Consider the following 12,168-nt stretch of genomic DNA (forward strand, 5'->3'; position numbering starts at 1 on the left):
ACTGCTTTACCCTCATCTACACATCCAGTCACAACCGCGAAAAATGCAAAGAAGTTTAAGGACATGTTTTAACAGTGCCTGCTTGTTTTCCCTTCAGCAATAGAACTTGGAAGTAGAAATCTGGCTTAAAGCCTGGCGACCTGACCCAAACACAGCTAGACCCGACTACATGTGTCCAAAGGTGATTTTGCACTACAGTACACAATGGATGTAAAACAAAAGCTGTTTACTGGAGAATGTTTAGCAGTGGAGCCGGAAAACATAAACCTTCCATGTGGGAACATTTCAATGTTGCTCTTTTCTGCAATAGTAAAATTTCAAGTGGATTTGTACAATGGAAATCTTGCAAACTTCTACTGAAATATCGTAGCAAAAAGGCAGAAAATTCATCTTTGCAGCAGCGCACTTTAAATGGTTGTACTCAACCCAAGGCAGGGCCAAGTCAGTTGGACCTAACCTCAGTTGTACGGACAAACAACAAAACATGCCGGCTCACAAGAAATCAAAAATTGCAGACAAATGCGTGAGTCTCTGTGGCAAAGATATTCCACCTTTCAAAACTGTCACTGGTGAAGGGTTTGTTGAGCTAGCACAAGAGCTTATCAATGTGAATACCACATCCGGTCGAGTATCAGCATCAAGTGTGTTACCAAATCCAAGTACAGTTTCAAGAATGTGTCGTGATGTGGCTGAAGAAAAGAGAAAACAACTAATTTCTCAGATTATTGACATACTGAAGGATGTGAATGCGGGAATGACAACTGACATGTGGACCGACGACTACAATAAAATCCATTATATGTCATTATAAAATCCATTCCAACATGTTTCTACCTGTCAACAGTACTGGATTTGGTTGAACGGGATACAATGTCTGTTTCTCCTGCTCTGTTTGCCTTGTTGGGATTGAAGATATGTTTCTGGATCTTGGGATCAGTGTGAGACTCATTCCTTCTGGTGTTCCTGACAGTGGAACTGCTGAGCTGCCTGTGCCTTTACATTCTGAGAATGATCACGTACCGACTGTAAGTTAGAAGGAGCTGGGCTGCACTGTTCCTTGGTGCTGGAAAACATCATATCTATTCTGGTTCCTGCACAAAGGAAAAGTATTCCTTGTAAGACAAAAGCAGGTGAGGGTTAGAACTTTACAGTTTCATCATTGTCATTTCCACAGTGGGAACCAAGTGATACAAAGTGTCAGTGTTGGACAGCACTGCAATACAGCAGCACAGTTTTGTTCCCCCTTACTCTGACCACAGCACAAGAGCATAAGAACTAGGAGCAGGAGTAGGCCATTCAGCCCTTTGAGCCCTCTCCGCCATTCACTGAGATCTTGGCTGATTTTCCTGCATCATCTCTGTAACCCTTGACATTTTATTATGTAGAAATCTATCAGTCTCCGACTTGTACATGCTCAATGAATGAGTCTCCACAGCCCTCTGGGGCAGAGAATTCCAAAGATTCACCAGCCTCTGAGTGACTAAATTCCTCCTCATCTCAGTACTAAATTGCCAGCTCCTTTTTCTGACACTGTGCCCCCTGGTTCTAGATCCCTGCTTCAACCTGTCGAGCCCTGTAAGAATTGTATATGTTTGAATGAGATCACCTCTTATTCTTCTAAACCCAAGTGAATACAGGCAGTCTCTTTGATCTTTCCTCATAGGGCAATCCCTCTATCCCAGGTTTTAGCTTGGTGAACCTTCATTGCACTACCTCTATGATAAGTATATCTTTTTATACTTAAGGAGGCCAAAACTGCACACAATACTGCAGGTGCGGTTTCACCAAGGCTCTATGTAACTGCAATAAGATATGTTTACTCTTGTACGCAAATCCTCTTTCAATAAACGCTAATATACCATGTACCTTAATTGCTTGTAAGACCTGCCTCCCAGCTGTCAATGATTCAAAAGCAAGGACACCCAAATCCCTTTGTAATTCAACACTTCCCAGCATCTGTCCATTTAAAACATATTCTGTATTTCTGCTTTTGCACCCACAGTGGGTAACCTCACATTTCTCCACATAATATTCCATCTCAAATTTTATGCTTACTCGTTTAGCCTCTTTCCACACGTGCACACAGACACACAACCCGAGTATTGACTTCCCTCAGCCCCGCTTCCTCTGCACTGGGACCTTTCTTGCTTCATTCTGCCTCTTACAATTCAGCCCCACCTCCCCTCCAGAACTTGCCCCGGTCTCAATGCTGACCTGAACCACTGTGCTGACGCTCTCCCAGCGCCATGTGCTGCTGGAAGGAGGCTCCATTCCCCCCGGGGAGTAGGTTCTCTCCATTCGCCACTATTTCAAACACTCTGCTGCTGCTGATTCTGTGAATGCCTGCAGTGGAGGACAATACTCATTCATCAGCTGAGATAGGGGCGGAGCTGCATCATGCACTTAACAGGTTTAACAACAATAAGAAATTGCTTTCACCTGGCGCCTCCAACGTAGGAAGACGTCCCCAGGCGCTGCATGGTGGTCAGTATAACACAAAATATAGCACTCAGTAACATAAGGAGATATTAGGGACAGGTGACCAACATCTTATAGGGTTTATATAGGTTTGAAGGAGTGTGTGAAAGGTGGAGAGATTAAAACTGGGGGCTGCTCAAGAGGTCAGAATTAGAGGAGTGCAGATACGTCGGAGGGTTGTGAGGCTGGAGGAGGTTACCGAGATAGGGAGAGGGCGAGGGGACATGAAGGGATTTGAAAACAAAGATGAGAATTTTACCATAGAGCTTTGCTTAACCGGGAGCCAGTGTAGGTCAGAGAGCACAGTGGGTGAGAGCTGACTAGGGGGCGAGGGATTAACTGGACTCGGTGTGAGTTGGGACATGGTCAGAAGACTTTGGGATGACCTAAAAGTTACGGAGAGTAGAATGTGGGAGAGCATCCAGGAGTGTGTTGAATGGGAAAGTCTCGAGATAGCGAAGGCAAGAATGAGGGTTTCAGCAGGAGATGAGCTGAGACAGGGACAATTTCAGGTGACGTTATGGAGGTGGAAGTGGGCAGTCTTAGTGATGTGTGATCAGAAGCTCATCTCGGGGTCAAATATGACACCAAGGTTTCACACAACAGAGGGAGGGGGATGTTGTTGGTTGGTGGGGAATGGATTTTGGAGCGAGTATCAAAAACAATAGTTTCAGTCTTTCCAATAAACCTGGGTGCAAGGGAACACATGGATAAACTTTGAAACCTAAGACACACTGGCGTTTATGCAGTATCTTTCAAGACTTTAGGACGTTCCAAAATGCTTTACAGCCAATGAAGGACCTTTGAAATGTCATCACTGTTGTAATGTAGGAAACACAGCCGCCCATTAGTGCACAGCAATATCCCAGCGACAACAGCGTGATAATGACCCAGATCCTCTGTTTTTAATTATGTTGATTCAGAGGCAAATATTGGGAGTGCACAGGGTTAACTCCCCCTGCCCTTTATTGAAATATTGCCATGGGATCATTTTACCTCCATCAGAGAGGGCATATGAGGCCCTTTGTTGGACGTCTCATTGGAAAGACAGCACAGCCTACAGTGCAGCACACACTCAGTACTGCACTGGTGTGTCAGCATGATTTTTTTGTGCTCAAGTCCTAGTGTGGAACTTGAACACACAATCTTTTGATTCACACAGAGTGCTACACACTGAGCTATGGTTATAAAACAACTGGTTAACAATGATGTGAAGGGAGAGATATAGTAATAAGATTCATGCAGAGTTTAGCTTTGTTAGCAAGCCAGTTGTTACCACCTGTGCTGTTTGAGCCAGGTCGTTTTGATGGTAAAGTGTATATCATAAATTAATTAACTCCAATACTGGATGGAAAGATGAACAGAAACATCCTATCATTGTCTGGGTCTGTACTGTGTGGGAGTGCGAGAGACAACATAAACTAAAGGGCATAATTATAAAAGGAAGTGAAGGAACGGAGGGGTATATGTGCACAATTCGTTGAAGGTGTCAGGACAGATTGAGAAAGAAGTTACTAAGGCGTATGGATCTTGGGCTTCATCAATAGGGCAGAGGGTGGAAAAGCAGGGAAGTTATAGTGAACCTTTGAAAAACACTGGTTCTTCCTCACTTGGAATATTTTGTCCAAGACTGGACACCACATTTTAGGTATGAAGTGAAGGCCTCAGAGAGAATGCAGAAAAGATTTACAAGAATTGTTCTTGGGATGGGGGACTTCAGTTAATGTGGAGAGACTGGAAAAAATGTGATTCTTTTCCTTAGAGCAGACATGGTTAAGAGCGAGATTGATAAGAATGGCACCAGGGATGAGGGCCTATCTACGTGGATAGATTGGAGAAGTGAGGTTTGTTCTGCTTCGAGAAGAGAAGGCTGGGAGGAGAGTCAATAGAGGTGTTCAAAATCATGAGGTATCTGGACAGAGTAGATAGGGAGAAACTGTTCCCATTAGGAGAAGCATCAAGAACCAGAGGACACCGATGTAAGGTGATTGGCAAAACTGCCAGAGGCGACGTAAGGGAAAAGGGGAAACCTTTCTTGTACAGTGAGTGGTTTGGTTTTGGAATGCATTGTCTGAGAGTGTGGTGGAGGCAAATTCAATCGTGATTTTCAAAGTGAAATTGGATAATTATCTGAAGAGAAAAAAATGCAGGGTTATAAGGAAAAGGCAAGGGGAGTGGGATTAGCTAAGTTGCTCTTGTAGAGACCGGACACGGGCTAGACGGGCTGCATGGCCTCCTTCTATGCTATAACCGTGTTTTAATACCATAATGTTGCTGTCATCCACCCACCTGCATGGGGTAAATTTTTCTCCTTATAGAATGCATGCATGTATAAGACTTTGGTTCGGCCACATTTAGAATACTGCGTGCAGTTCTGGTCGCCACATTACCAAAAGGATGTAGATGCTTTGGAGAGGGTGCAGAGGAGGTTCACCAGGATGTTGCCTGGTATGGAGGGCGCTAGCTATGAATAGAGGTTGAATAGATTAGGATTATTTTCATTAGAAAGACGGAGGTTGATGGGGGACCTGATTGAGGTGTACGAAATCATGAGAGGTACAGACAGGGTGGATAGCAAGAAGCTTTTTCCCAGAGAGGGGGATTCAATTACATGAGGTCACGAGTTCAAAGTGAGAGGGGAAAAGTTCAGGGGGGATATGTGTGGAAAGCTCTTTACGCAGAGGGTGGTGGGTGCCTGGAACGCATTGCCAGCGGAGGTGGTAGACGCGGGCACGATAGCGTCTTTTAAGATGTATCAAGACAGATACATGAATGGGCAGGAAGCAAAGAGATACAGACCCTTAGAAAATAGGTGACAGGTTTCGATGGAGGATCTGGATCGGCGCAGTCTTAGAGGGTCGAGGGTCTGTTCCTGTGCTGTAATTTTCCTTGTTCTTTGTTCATTCAAACGCTTCCTGAATTTCAACTCCTCCATTTAACCTCCCATCAAATGTTTGCTGTTGGAGGGGAGCAGCCGAAGCTTCAGGACCGCCGGCCTCAGGGTGTATAACATTTATTGAGCTGAGAAAATACAAATACTCCCGAGAATCCGCAGTATTTACCACCTGCCGTGGTGTGATTTTATTCGATGCCTGCAAACACGAGTCTGGGTATCTGCATATTACCAAACCACTGTCATTACCACCACGCCTCTGCCTCCCCGGCTGGCTCCTGTAACTCTAATGCCCTGTGTATGTGAGTCCACAATCAGCGCCGGATTTTCGAGTTCCTCTTAAGTAAAACAACTAGATTTTCCCAGTCAAAGAAGCGCATTGCTCCCCTGCTCATCCCCAAAGTAGGAATTCAAGGTAAAATTCATGCTGATCTCAGATTTCAGTCTAAAAAAGTAGAGAACATGGCAGTGAGCGAATGAGAGAGGGCAAACAGTGCAGAAATAACTGTGTTTAATTCGAAAACGGAGCCTTTAATTAGCGCGAAACCTTTTCGACAAGAGATGTCAGAGACAGGACGGATCTAGTCTGTGACTCTGCAGTACCCGAATTTCAGTGGAATTGGAGAGTTGAGGACCAGAGAGAAACACAGAGAGGCATCAGGAGCCGGGAGCTGACAGCAGGTTTGTCTCCGCCCCGTCCACTCTCTGCCTTTAAGATGCTCAGTGCCGCCACAACCGGCTTCATTTCAAACCGAGTTCTGACAGACAGAGAGAACTTGTGCACAGTCCCGGACAGGACCAATACAGCAGCCGCGAAAACGGCTCCTCCAGCCGCTGTCACGGCTCCAATCAGATACAGTACCAGCGACTGACAAGATACAGAATGATTAAATAAGCAAATTTCTCGAATGAATTCCACACACTCATTCTGTAGCAGAGATTTACAGATAAAGAGTGTTTCCATCCGTCTAACACAATGTCAGGAAGATTCAGATTGAAAATTAATCCCTCACTCGGACACAGTACCAGAGAGTGACAGATTCATAGTTAATCCCACATGCACTGGCAGTACCAGAATGTAACAGAGACAGAATGTAGGCACTCTACTGCTTTCTGCACACAACATTAAGTTCAAAAACTTCATAGCATGACCACATTTTTATATATTTTTTTAACCATGGACCAGCATCAGACTTGTTTTTTAGGTGTTTGCTTTTGTACAGAGCTGATCATTATTCTGCAATCACCATTCTCTCCGCACTAATGCTTTGTCTTCTAAAATACCTATGAGCACTCCCTTTGCCTTTGTTCCATGATGTCTTTAACATTTATTCTCTCCTGCCCTCAGCCCTCCCACACACCTTCCCTTTTGCTCTTCTTCTCCTCCACCCGGCACCCTTTTCACTTGTTCATCGACTGTTGCATTTCTAACCTTTAACAGTTCTGATGAAAGGTCACAGACCTGAAACGTAAACTCTGTGTCTTTCTCTACAGATGTTGCCAGACCTGCTGAGTATTTCCAGAAATTTATGTTTTTTATCTGAGTCAGAATGAATGCCACATTCACACATAATCCCAGATAGTCTCAGATAGAAAATTCATAGCACATTCACACACAGCACCAGATGCTGACGGATACAGAATTAATATTACATTTATACACAGTACAGTTTGTCACAAATACAGAATTAATAATCTATTTGACAATCTCTGCATGGTGTATTTATCTCCTGTTCAAATAAATCAGTTAACAAGTTTGTACTGAACAGAATACCGGCAGAATACTGTCTGTGTGATGTGCTGCAAATGTTAAAGCAAAGAATTCAACATTAAACAAGAAGTGGGGGTTGCTTTTCAAACTGTGTTTGTGCTGCTTTAACACAGCTCTTGAAAGAGCAGCACCGCTGCTGTCAGAGCCAGGGAGCATTTTGAATGCGGGCGGATATCGGATGGGAATGTTGAAAGCTACTTTCATTGGCAGGAATCAATTTGACTGGAGGCCTGTCTTTGTATGGGATTGGAGGAATGAACCAGCGTGCGGTGCAGTGACGGACTGCTCGCCCAGCTGGAAGGTTGGGAATTTCCGGCAGCTGGCATTTCCGGCGGGCCAGGCGCTCTTTAAACCTCTCACTCCTCCTTCACTTTGGCTGCAGTCGCTGCTTCTTCGCTACCTCCGTCCCTGAAACATGTCGGAATCGGAAACTCCGATATTCAGCGATGCAGAAGTGGAGATTCCGGTGGAACAGGTGAAGTTGCGCATGAAAATCTTCTTCCCCTCGGACAGAGGAAGATGCCCAAACAGAAAGTACGCCAGTCCAGGGACGAGTTTGCACTCAATGTGAATGCTAGGACTGATATCATCCGGACAGGGGGGCAGTGCCGCAAGAAGTTCAACGACATCACCCGCACTGCAAGAGTACGTCTCCCGGTGCACTGCTCAGGGAGTGTGACATTGTCAGAAGTGAGTCCTTCCCATGATTGAATAAAGCAAGTCACGTGTGACATTGAAGATCACCCTGCTAGATTTGAACAGGAGCAGGGAAATCATTTCTCCTTATTTACTGTATGAATGCCAGCCCAATTTGAACACCTCGATTAAATCTCCCATTATATTCTGAAATAAAAGCAAAATATTGCAGATGCTTGAACTCTGAAATAAAAACAAGAAATGCTGGAAGTGCTCAGCAGTTCTGGCAGCATCTGTGGAGAGAAGCAGAGTTCATGTTTCAGGTCAGTGACCCTTCTTCAGAATCAGCAAATATTCGAAATGTAAAAGGTGAGAAGCTCGTGAAGCGGGGGGTGGGGCAAGAGATAACAAAGGAGAAGGTGTAAATGGGACAAGGTCCCGGAATAGCTGGCCAGAAGTTCATGGAGCAAAAGCAAACAATATGTTAATGGTATGTTGAAAAACAAAGCATTAGTACAGATAGGGTGATAACGGACTAAATATTGAACAGCCGGAAGTACAAACATGAAAAAAAACAGTGGGTAAGCAAACTGAACAAACGAAGATGCAATAAAACAAGATAGCAGCAAAAGGGCGGCACAGTGGCGCAGTGGTTAGTACCGCAGCCTCACAGCTCCAGCGACACGGGTTCAATTCTGGGAACTGCCTGTGTGGAGTTTGCAAGTTCTCCCTGTGTCTGCGTGGGTTTCCTCCGGGTGCTCCGGTTTCCTCCCACATGCCAAAGACTTGCAGGTTGATAGGTAAATTGGCCATTATAAATTGCCCCTAGTATAGGTAGGTGGTAGGGGAATATAGGAACAGGTGGGATCTGAAATGCAAGATTTCACAACCGATCAGAGAGCCACGTTTAACATGATGAATTAAGACATTGGTTTCGATTTACGAATCGTGGAATAAAAGCCCGCCAATTCCGATGTGGGACAGAAGTGAATTAATATAAAGTCTTACTTTTGAGACAATTTGATAAACATCTTAATTTTTTTGAGTATTGCTGAAAATAAAGACATTTGTCGAACATTTTCATCTTTCACTCATCAGGACAAATCTGTAGAATACCAATGGAAAGATAAACAATACATTTACACTATGTGAGAGAGTGCTGATTGGTTAGCAAGTGGATTCTGATTGGTAGAGACGTTGCCATGGAGAATGCGGCAGTTTATGGTGACTCACAGTTAACTGCCAATCAGAGTCAAGATGCCTGGTTTTATTTCAAACAAAGCTTGGCAGTTATCTTATCTATTCTCACTCCTCTGTCTTTTCCCCATCGCCATCTATTTTTCTTCCCTTCAGATAATTATTCAATTCTCTTTTGAATACCTCGATTGAATCTGCCTCCACTACACTCTCAGGCAGTGAATTCCAGATCCTAACCACTCGCTACGTGAAAACATTTTTCTCCGGTTTGCTATTGTGAAGGGTAGGTCGTGCATCACAAACCTGATTGAGTTTTTTGAGAAGGTGACCAAACAGGTGGATGAGGGTAAAGCAGTGGATGTGGTGTATATGGATTTCAGTAAGGCGTTTGATAAGGTTCCCCACGGTAGGCTATTGCAGAAAATACGGAAGTATGGGGTTGAAGGTGATTTAGAGCTTTGGATCAGAAATTGGCTAGCTGAAAGAAGACAGAGGGTGGTGGTCGATGGCAAATGTTCATCCTGGAGTTTAGTTACTAGTGGTGTACCGCAAGGATCTGTTTTGGGGCCACTGCTGTTTGTCATTTTTATAAATGACCTGGAAGAGGATGTAGAAGGGTGTGTTAGTAAATTTGCGGATGACACTAAGGTCGGTGGAGTTGTGGATAGAGCCGAAGGATGTTGTAGGGTACAGAGGGACATAGATAGGCTGCAGAGCTGGGCTGAGAGATGGCAAATGGAGTTTAATGCGGAAAAGTGTGAGGTGATTCACTTTGGAAGGAGTAACAGGAATGCAGTGTACTGGGCTAATGGGAAGATTCTTGGTAGTGTAGACGAACAGAGAGATCTTGGTGTCCAGGTGCATAAATCCCTGAAGGTTGCTACCCAGATTAATAGGGCTGTTAAGAAGGCATATGGTGTGTTAGCTGTTATTAGTAGGGGGATCGAGTTTCGGAGCCACGAGGTCATGCTGCAGCTGTACAAAACTCTGGTGAGACCGCACCTGGAGTATTGTGTGCAGTTCTGGTCACCGCATTATAGGAAGGATGTGGAAGCTTTGGAAAGGGTGCAGAGGAGATTTACTAGGATGTTGCCTGGTATGGAGGGAAGGTCTTACAAGGAAAGGCTGAGGGACTTGAGGTTGTTTTCGTTGGTGAGAAGGAGGAGGAGAGGTGACTTAATAGAGACCTATAAGATAATCAGAGGGTTAGATAGGGTGGATAGTGAGAGTCTTTTTCCTCGGATGGTGATGGCAAACACGAGGGGATATAGCTTTAAGTTGAGGGGTGATAGATATAGGACAAATGTCAGAGGTAGTTTCTTTACTCAGAGAGTAGTAGGGGCGTGGAACGCCCTGCCTGCAGCAGTAGTAGACTCGCCAACTTTAAGGGCATTTAAGTGGTCATTGGATAGACATATGGATGAAAGTGGAATAGTGTAGGTCAGATGGTTTCACAGGTCGGCGCAACATCGAGGGCCGAAGGGCCTGTTCTGCGCTGTAATATTTTAATTCTAATTCTATTGCTGCTTTGCAATCACCTGAACTCAGTTTCCACTCATTCTCGACCCTTCCACAAATGTAAACAGTTTCACTCGATCTACTCTGTCCTGACAGCTCATGATTTTGAATAACTCGATCAAATCTCCTCTCAAACTTCCCTTCTCCGAGGAAAAGAGACCCAGCTTCACCATTCTATTCAGGTAGCTTAAGTTCCTCATCCCTGGATCTATTCTCACGAACGTTTTCTGCAACCTCTCTAATGGGTTAACATTCTTCCGGAAGTATGGTGTCTGGAACTGGATCTAATACTCCAATTGAGACCGAAACAGTGTTTTATACAAGTTTATCGTAACCTCCTTGATTTTGTACTCGATTTATAAAGCCAAGAATCCTGTATACTTCATTAACTACTTTCTCAACCTGCTGTGCCACTTTCAATGATACGTATCCTTAAAGCCTCAGGTCCTTCTCAGCCCCTCACCTTAAGCTTGTGACCCCTCGTAACTGACCCTTCAACTGCTCCCTGTCCATGCCCCTCATAATCTTGTATACCTCGATCAGGTCACCCTTCAGTCTTCTCTGCTCCAGTGAAAACAACCTAAGCCTATCTAACCTGTCTTCATAGCTTAAATGTTCCATCCCAGGCAACATCCTGGTGAATCACCTCTGCACCCCCTCCAATGCAATCACATCCTTCCTATAATAATAAAGGAAAGCAGAGAGGCTGGAGGGGCAGAGAGAGAGAGTAATTGTATCGTTATATCGATCAAATACCATTTCATGTGCAAATCATATTACAATTTAAAGGAAAATATTCCTTTCAGGAATGAAACGGCAGCTTGTAATGGGCGATGGTGGTATAGTGGTGAGCACAGCTGCCTTCCAAGCAGTTGACCCGGGTTTGATTCCCCGCCATCGCAATGTGATCATGTTTTCATGAACTTACATCAGAAACGCCAAGATTTGAATAAAATCCGATCCGATCTGGCACGAGTGTGTCTTCAGCACAGAATGGTGTTTGACGCAGTGGAAATATACGTTCCCATAATGATGTGTTCATTTTCATATCACATTAAGTTTATCCCTGGAATTTCTGCATTTTTATTGGTCCTTATAATCTGGCCTGAACTGTACATTGGAACCGTGATAAAATTGCATGGATACAGTAAAATTCATTCATTTCCTGGATTCCCCGCGACTCCTCCCCCCAAAACTCCCCCCTGCACCGCCATTCCACAGCCACAGCAATATGCTTAACTCTTAAATGACCTGCGACATGGACTCGCAAGCCACTCAGTTCCCAATGGCAATTAGGGTTGGGCAGCAAATGCTGGGTTTGCCAGTGATGCTCACATCCCATGAAAGAATCTTAAAAATCTACAATGTGAAGCCATCATTTAAATATGTAACTGGAGACTGACATTCACAGAATGATCCCACATTCAGATACAGTACCAGAGACTGATAAATACAAAGTGAAGACATCACTCACATATAGAACTGGCGACTAAAGATAACTAGCTGAGTCCCAAATTCGCATAAAGTATCAGAGAGTGAGATACAAAGTGAAGACATCACTCACATACAGAACTGGAGACTGACAGGCATAGAATGAGACTCACATTAACAGACAGTACCAGAAAGTGATAGATACAAAGTGAGGACATCAGTCACATATAGAACTGGTGTTCAA

The 12,168-nt window shown here is 44.3% G+C and overlaps 1 non-coding gene across 1 annotated transcript; it reads left to right on the forward strand.

Moving 5' to 3' along the window:
* Positions 1 to 11,323: 11,323 nt before the first annotated feature.
* On the forward strand, positions 11,324 to 11,395 carry trnag-ucc (transfer RNA glycine (anticodon UCC)). The gene has a single exon. It is a non-coding gene; the product is annotated as a tRNA-Gly (tRNA).
* Positions 11,396 to 12,168: the final 773 nt, after the last annotated feature.

The sequence above is a fragment of the Heterodontus francisci genome, chromosome 45, assembly GCF_036365525.1.
Source record: "Heterodontus francisci isolate sHetFra1 chromosome 45, sHetFra1.hap1, whole genome shotgun sequence".
In the NCBI taxonomy this organism is placed as follows: Eukaryota; Metazoa; Chordata; class Chondrichthyes; order Heterodontiformes; family Heterodontidae; genus Heterodontus; species Heterodontus francisci.